Source organism: Talpa occidentalis, unplaced genomic scaffold, assembly GCF_014898055.3.
Source record: "Talpa occidentalis isolate TD23 unplaced genomic scaffold, MPIMG_talOcc4v2.1 talOcc4.5, whole genome shotgun sequence".
Lineage (NCBI taxonomy): Eukaryota > Metazoa > Chordata > Mammalia > Eulipotyphla > Talpidae > Talpa > Talpa occidentalis.
The window spans coordinates 96162287-96170568 of NW_023604861.1; positions in this window are offsets into that span (position 1 = coordinate 96162287).

Sequence of the window (8282 nt, forward strand, 5' to 3'; positions counted from 1 at the left end):
AGTCGGGCCAGAGAGATATATTTGTTATTTGCTTAGAAGAGAGCACTGAAGCATGAAGGTTGGGAGTAGGCCAGAGGAGAGAGTGTGTTGAAAGAAGAGAATATGGCCAAGGCCCCAACATTAAAATGCACCTTGAATTCGAGATAGGGGGAGAAGGGAAAGTCTGAGAGGAGGCATGTGTGGGACAACATTGAAGGTAGAAAGAGCCACAGGTGTGCACAGTGACTACGATATCAGGTGAGCAGAGTCTTCAGGAAGGAGGTAAAAAGGAATCATGACAAAAGTACTCAGGGCAATCATAAGGATAGGGACTGAAAAACAGCACTGAACTGGCACTAGTAACCTTCAGCAAAACCATGAAAGTAGCAAGTTATGGAAGAAAATGGGGTTACAAGAAGCAAAGAAATGAGTTGAGAGTAAGAACATTTAGACAGTGTTGTGGGTTAAATTGTGTTCCCCAAATGAGATATGTTTAAGTCTTAATCCTTGGCATCCGGCAGTGTGTCCTTATTTGGAAACAGGATATTTGCAAATGTAATCAAGTGAAGATGGGGTTATCCAGATGGGCCTTTAATCCAATATTCAGTCTTTGCCCCTCCAAACACCAAAATTCATGGTATGATCAGGTCTGGAAGTGGGGGATGACTCTTGTTTGGAAAGGGCACCAAACAAGAGAGAGTAATGAGGCTATAAAAGGCATCCAAGAAAGTAACATGGGAAAAAAGAGAATGGATGAGTGGAGAAATAGAGACATATTTTAAATAGAAGTTCAGGAGATCAACGTTGAATGGTTATTGATGCTAACAGAGATGGAATTCAACAAGTGACGGGAAAGAAAGGGTTGAAGAATATAGCTGATACCCCAAAATCTTAAGGACTTAGGAGAAATAAAAGATCAGTAAACTCAACCTGTTTTAAATGCTATAGTATAGATTCCTATAATTTCAGAAGTGGACATTAGAAATCATTATGCTCCACAGTTTCACTTTAAAAACAAAACAACAGCCTAGAAAGAATTCGTGAAAAGTGATTTTCATAAATTTACAATGCTTTTTAGTGAGTCTTCTCTTAGCAATTAGTATTTGTGGGGATTTTTTGGTGTGTTTTCTAGGAACAATTTTAAACATGAAGGTTAAACCCTACCTTCTGTCACCCACATCCATGAGCAAGCCTGTCATGAGTTGGAATCGGATACTTCTCCACCTGGTGGCCCCTACCTGAATTACAGGCAGGGCTCAGCCAATGGAAAGAAGCAGCACTCTGTCTGGGGGTCCCAGAGGAACATTTCAAGCGTTCAGATCTCCTTCAAAGACCCAAACCAACTTCTCATGGACTTGTTCTCCCTTTGCCTTAGTCCTCAGGAACTCTAGCCACCTCCCACCCCCATGGGTAAGTAACTCCCTTTCCTGCAAAAAAGAAATAGAATAGGATCTAGGAGGAAATGTAGAAGCACATGTGAAGTCTGACCAGTCCTGGAGCAGGCCTTGAATGTTTTGAAGACTTCCAAGACGTGAATGGAAAGAACACCACACAGAGACGTGAAATACAGGGCTGTGACTCTATACCTTATGTGTCTTCCCTTTTTCTCTTTGACTCTTATAGGTGAATCGCACCAACCTCAATTGCTGCCCCTGCACCCCCAGGATGACCCCTTGTCTCAATCGGGATGTCAAAGCAAAACAAGGCATCTACTGAGCTCAGAAAGTGTCCCTGCTGTCTCTGGCATCACTGCTGAGAAAATCCTCTCTGGGAATGTGATGGCAGTAACATCCATAATGCTATGAATAGAGTGATGTGTGCGTTCACCAAATCTCATATCAGTGGTAGAGGCAGGTTTAAAGCTCCAAGAAACTCTACTTTTTCTCTAGCAGTGAAAATGTTCTCTGAGCATCTGCTGACGGCATACTCTCATGGCCAAAAGTCAAATTTCTCAGAGGAGACAGGAAGATGAGAGTATAGTATTAGTTATCTGGTGCTGTGTAACAAAATACCACAAACTTGGCAGCTAAGAACAACAGACATTTACTTCTCATGCATTTGCTGAAGTCAAAAATCCAGGAGCTCCATAGTTGGGTGATTCTGGCTCAGGAGTTTCTCATGAAGTTATAGTCAAGTCAGCCAGGCCTGTAGTTATCTGAAGGCCTGACTTAGGCTGGAGGACCTATAGCCAAGATGTCTCCTTCACATAGTTGTTGACTAGAGACCTCAGGAGGTATCAGCCTCATGAGCTTATCTATCAGGATGTCTGAGTGTCCTCAGTAATCCAAGAGAGAACAAGATAGAAATCTTTTCTTATAATCTACATTTGGAAATGTCATATCTCTTCTTCTATACTCCTGTGATCATATAAACCAACCCTGATATAATGTGGGAGAGAACTATATGCCTGTGAATGTCAGGAGGCAGGGATCACTTGGGGACCATCTTTAAGACAACTTATAACATCTTCTATGGTAAACCATTGCAATGGAGCTCATCATTCCAACAGAGAGACCATAGAGACTAAAACGAAATCTAAAATTACTAACACTGTTGGCCAGTGGTTCTCAGATTTGAGAGGGCATCAGAATTCTCTGGAAGGCTTATAAAACACAGATTGCTAAAACCTACCTCCAAAGTTTCTCATGTAGTAGGTTTTGAGTGGAGCCCAAGAATTTGTATTTCAAACAAGTTTCCAGATGATAGTGATACAGTTGGTCTAGGGATCACACTTGGTATAAATAATTCATCAAAATTCAGATTTTTAAGTTACTTTTAAATTCTCCTATTCATTGGTTCTTGAATACAACTGATCATCAGAATTATCTGAGGAAGAGTCTAGAAACTACAGCAGTTTCCTCCCTCAAACTTTGGATTCTGCTTCAGCAGATCTTACATAGAATCTGTGATTTTTTTTTAAATTCTTCCAGGTGATCAATCATGTTTGGGAACCCCTAATACTAAATGTGTCCTCTGGCCAGCATACCCAGTGGCCAGATTCTCCTTGAAGAGACTCTGAGATGTAGGAACTTAACTTTCAGGCCCCTTCCTTACTAAACAGACCAACTATTCCAAAATTGTCACTTAGATTTAATCAAAATTGACTTGTCCACAATATCAACATATTACTTGTCAAGCTCATGGATTCTCTCTCCCCATGGACACATTTTTTGTTTAAAGATTTATTTATTTATTTTGTACAAGCACTGGGTACAGTCAGAAGCACAGGAGGGTGAGAGAATCCACCAGAGCCACAGCGGGGAGCTGAACAGGCAGACTGACGAAATACACTGCTGAGGGGAGCAGCGGGCACGGCAGGAGAGGTCTGTGCACCCTGTGGGACCCTCACCCGGCCGACCAGGGATCAAACCTGCACTGCAGAAGCTGCAGACAGCTTCGCAGCCCAGCGCTCAGCCGCTGTGCTACAGCTACGCTAGACCAGGGAGGCCCCCCATGGACACATTTTAATTACTAAAGACAACTTCACTTTCACCCTAGGTCTTCTCTTCTCAGGCAAAATGTCCACTTCTGTTCTTTCAACTTATCTTCAGTGGGAAAGGATTAGAGTGCTTTTGGTTCTCTGGTTACCACTGTTTTTGTTTCTCTGTCTCAGTCTCTATAATCCAAGTGTGGAGTGACTCAAAAGGAATATGGGGGGAATATCACCTCCTTTATCTTAGATTGCTATTACTATTAATACCACCTAAAAATTTGTAACCACCTTTCTTTGAATCCTGCATCTCCTTAAAATTTTATCCGCTGAGGATCATGCTCCCTGATTTTTGGATGACAGCAAACTGATCAAATGATCATTTGCTAGTAAGTCAGATGGGACTTCGGACTGATAGTTCACCCCCCTCCAGGGTGCATGGCTGAGAAAAAGCTAATGAAGGACTTTCATCTTCCATGTGCTTCACCATCTGACATAGAAGGGAAATGAGTACCAGAAATCCTCTGAACTCACTAGAATAGTGAGTTCTACTGGTGCAGTCCCACTGCACCTAGAATAGAGTTAACTGTCTATCTGTCTGTCTGTTTGGGCTGACTCCAAAGGATAAAGGAACCCTCAGGCTCCCACTTGCATAGGCCTCACATAATAGTGAATGAGGATGCTATCTGTCTATATTCCTCTGGAGTATTGCAGGAGGATCTGAGGGCCTGCTGCCCTAGTGTCTACAGTCAGGAAGACTACAGGATTATGGGGACATAGGCCAGTTAACAAGGGCTTCTGAACCCCTTCTATATTTAGGGCCACATCTCTTTCTTCCTCATATTTAGCATAGAAGACTGATCTAATTCTGCTTCCATTCATTCATTCATCATCATTCATTATTGGTTGTCTGGTCTGTATCAAATGCTCTGTATGAAGAAAATCATAGTAACTCCCAGTACCCAAAATGAAGAACTAAACTAGTTCATAAAATCAAGGAGGGTGAATCAATTGGGCAATCAATCTGGAAAGGGTTATCAAAAATGTAAGCAGAGATAAAGCACTCACTGCCTCTCATCTTCCTAACTGCAACAATTGGGTCTGCCATTTAGGAGGATGAACTCTGCTCTTGTCCCTGAACTTGAGACACTGGAGCAGCTTGAGGGGGTGGATATTGGTCAGATGATGGAGGGGACTCTAGTAGGTGAGGCACTAGTAGATTCGAGGAGTGGGGTGGAAGTGGGGCAGGGTGCTGGTTATAGAAAAAACTTAAGATCTACTAAGGAAGCCGGACTTTGCCTTGAATTTGGGGTCAGAAGCAGGAGTTTCCTGGGTCTATGTCTTATGGTCTCTGTAGAGCAAAAGCCTGGAAGGAAAGGAAACGTTGTCCCCAAGTTAGACACTTCCTGTCCTTTGGTCTGGGAAAAGGTGAGCCTGGGAGACCAGCCACTCTGGGCTTAAACCACCTATATGACCTTGATGAAGTCATCCAATTTTTCTAAGCACCACATTCTTCTTTAAAATGCTAATAAGGGTCGGACATTGACAATTCATGTCCTGCTTTCCCCTGAGGCTTCCTACAGTGTTTTTAACTTTCTACCTAACATTACAGTTCTTTATGTTATCTCCACACAAATTTGTCATGATCAATTCTTTGTTCCTTTTGAGCAGGAGTTGTGACTTTGCCTGAAATGCCACAGGAACTCATTCCAATGCCTAGCAAATGCAAGTGACTGGAAAACACCTGCCTTCCTGGTGGATGCAGATGTGTGCAGAGGACCAGGCCTGAAGGCTACAGATGTGCTGAGGGCCCACCCTGGTTTTGAGGACCACAGGAAATTTAGTCATAAACAACCTTCAGAGTGGGGCCTGGGGGCCTTGCTCAGTGCAGTTCCTGGAAGTTACCGTGCCTGTGCCCCCTGCCCGGATTGCCCAGCCAGGCAGGGAGATGGAGGCACTGTAAACCTGGCAGCTTCCACCCACTAAGCCCAAGCAGAGGTGGGGGTGGGGAAAACCCACAGGGAATGGGGGTAAGCTAGGCATGCAGCGGGGCTGTCCAGGGACACAACGAGAGAATGGTCTGTTAGCCTCCTGGCTCCCTCCGATACTGAGACTGTGGGGAAGGATCCCATGCAAATGAAGGCCAGGGTAGCGGAAGGCTAAATACTTTTAATTAAAGGAAGACACCTGGAGATGAAGCCGGTGAGAGGAGGGAACTAGAGCAATTCAGTGAGCCCCTGGGCAAGGAGGGGAATTGAGGGGGAGGAAAGGGATGAGGCAGTCAGCTTGCCTTTTCCTAGTCACCCCTTCTCCATAACCAGTATCCCCTCCCCAGGCAGAGGAGAGGGTGAGGTCCAGGGCCTGGGTGCTCTGTTCTTTGGAATAGCTTTTGCGTGGCTGACCTGGCATGGAGGGGATTGCATTTGGTTCCAAGTGACAGGCAAGGGAGAGCAAGTCAGGCTCCCAAGACTGCCAGTCAGCGTCTTTTGCTTGGGATGGAAATTCCCAGTAGCAGCGAGGCCACGGATAAACCATAAGGAGGTTTTTAGAGCCGAGGGTATTTCATCATCCCTAATATTTGCAGAGATTTCACACGTGCTGTGAGACGTGCTTTACTTATCTCCTCTCAGTTGATCTTCACACGAAAATGGAAAGGCAGGCCTTCTGATTGCCCCATCTCACAGGTGAGACTACTGAGGCTCAGGGCCTTTGAAAGTGCAGAGCAGCACCACTAAGACTATCCAAGTCCCAAGGTCAAGGTCTCAGGGGCCTTTTCATTACGGGTGAGGGCACAGGCTGGTGGGAATGGCATTCACACAGCACCTTGGACTGCACCTCAGACATAGGAGGTGCTCACAAAGGAAGTGCTCAGGAACTGCAGAGCTCCTCCTGCTTGCCCAGATGGCAGCAGTGTGGTTGTTGCCCTGGAGGATGAGTCTAGAGAGTCAAAGGTGGGACAGACATCACCTGAGGTTCCCAAGAATAGGGTGAGGGGCAAGGCCATCTTGTGCCTGTGTCCCCACCTCTAGACCCACATGGTTCCTGCAAGGTCAGATGGAGACATGTGGGTGCTGTTACTACCTCGCCCTTTTTTTTTTTTTTTAATAATTGGCTGTTTGTATTTTTTTTTTAATATTTATTTATTTATTTATTTATTTATTTATTTATTTATACAAGCACTGGGTACAGTCAGAAGTGCAGGGGGGTGAGAGAATTCACCAGAGCCAGAGCAGGGAGCAGAGCAGGCAGAAGGACCGAAGTACACTGCTGAGGGGAGCAGCGGGCGGCAGGAGAGGTCTGCGCGCCATGTGAGATCTTCCTCCGGTGGCCGGGGAGCAGCCGGGGATCAAACCGGCGCTGCAGAGGCCACGGGCAGCTTTGCAACCCAGTGCTCAACTGCTGAGCCACCAGGGAGGCCCTACCTCACCCTTTCTTTTGGGGGAAAGGTGAGCTGAGGATTGAGGCAAAGCAGGACGGGGATGTCTCTACCCGGGACCCAAGATGGTCCTGGTTGACCTCAAGCTCCTTGATTCAGATTCATCTCTTTTCACTCACTACATACCAGGCACTCAAGAGTCTTGCAGTATACCAAAGGAATGCTCTCTATTCACCATTCACCTGCCTGGTAAAATCTATGGCCACCAAACTGAATGCTCTCTTATCGTGCCATCTCCCTTGCAGTCACCTATAATGAAAATAATAAACAACCCAGGAAAGGCTTATACTCAGTGGCCTGTGAAGCGAAACCTAATAGTGAGCTTTACTTGAGTGTGTACAGCGTGCAAACCCCTACAAACCTCCTCACTCCTAAAAGGACAAAACACATTCTTGTTGTACAAGCCAGTACTCCACAGACCTCGCTGCATTTAAGATCATGTATAACAATGGGTGATCAGTGTCGTCATCATCATCCCCATCTTATAGATGAGGAAACTAAGGCTCAGAGAGGCTCAGAGTGGCTTGCTCAAGGTCACGCTGCTTAAAAGTGGTAAAACTCACATCTATTCCCTCACAGCTCACTGAGTTTGGCAGGGCTCACCCCAAATCCCCTGTCTAGTGGTTCTGTGAAAAAGTTCTCCCTCCAAGAATGGACTCCATGGAAATTTCTGGACCCCATGATGATAGGAGCAAAACCTTTGGGTTCCTAAGAAAATCAAGGTTAGTGATCAACAGGCTTTACCACCCAAAGCAAGTGTTAGAAGACAATAGTTAGTGCCCAATGACACCAAAAAGTCAAATAGTAATGGTCTTGTGAGTGCCTGCCCCTCCTCTTGGTGAGGCAAGCCAATATATTGCTTCTTTCCCCCACATAGCTCTCCCTGGATCTCAGAGCAGGCCAGAGTAAGTGTGTTTCACATAAGAGACTCCTCTTTCCCTAGGGCCAACATTCTCCCCAATTTAGGGCCCCTGTAATTTAGGGCCCCAAAAAGACCTAGCAGTGATGGAATGAGGTGTGGCTTAGCCAGGGGACCTGTCTATTTAGCACAATGACCTGATTCTGTGGTTTGTTCCAACTCAGCAGCATTCAAATAGTCACATGGCCCCTGGGCAGCAGGTGCTGTGATCTTTGCCCAGTGATTTGGAGCCCTCTGTGGGGCAGGACTGAGTGCCAACAAAGAGGAAGGTGTTTGGCTGTGTCCCACTACCCCTGAGATGGGGGGAGGCCACTCCCTGTACACCTCTCAGTGACCCCGTCCAGGACCTGAGCATATCTCCATCCAGATTCTACCCAGAGGTGCCTCAGCTGTCCGAACACAGAGAGAGGCAGGCAACCCAGGTAAAGGTTAAGGGCTTCTGCGTTTCGGCTCTCACCACCACTGCCAAGAAGCAAAGAGGTTGGTGCATGCCTGAGACTTATGAAGTATTTGTTACG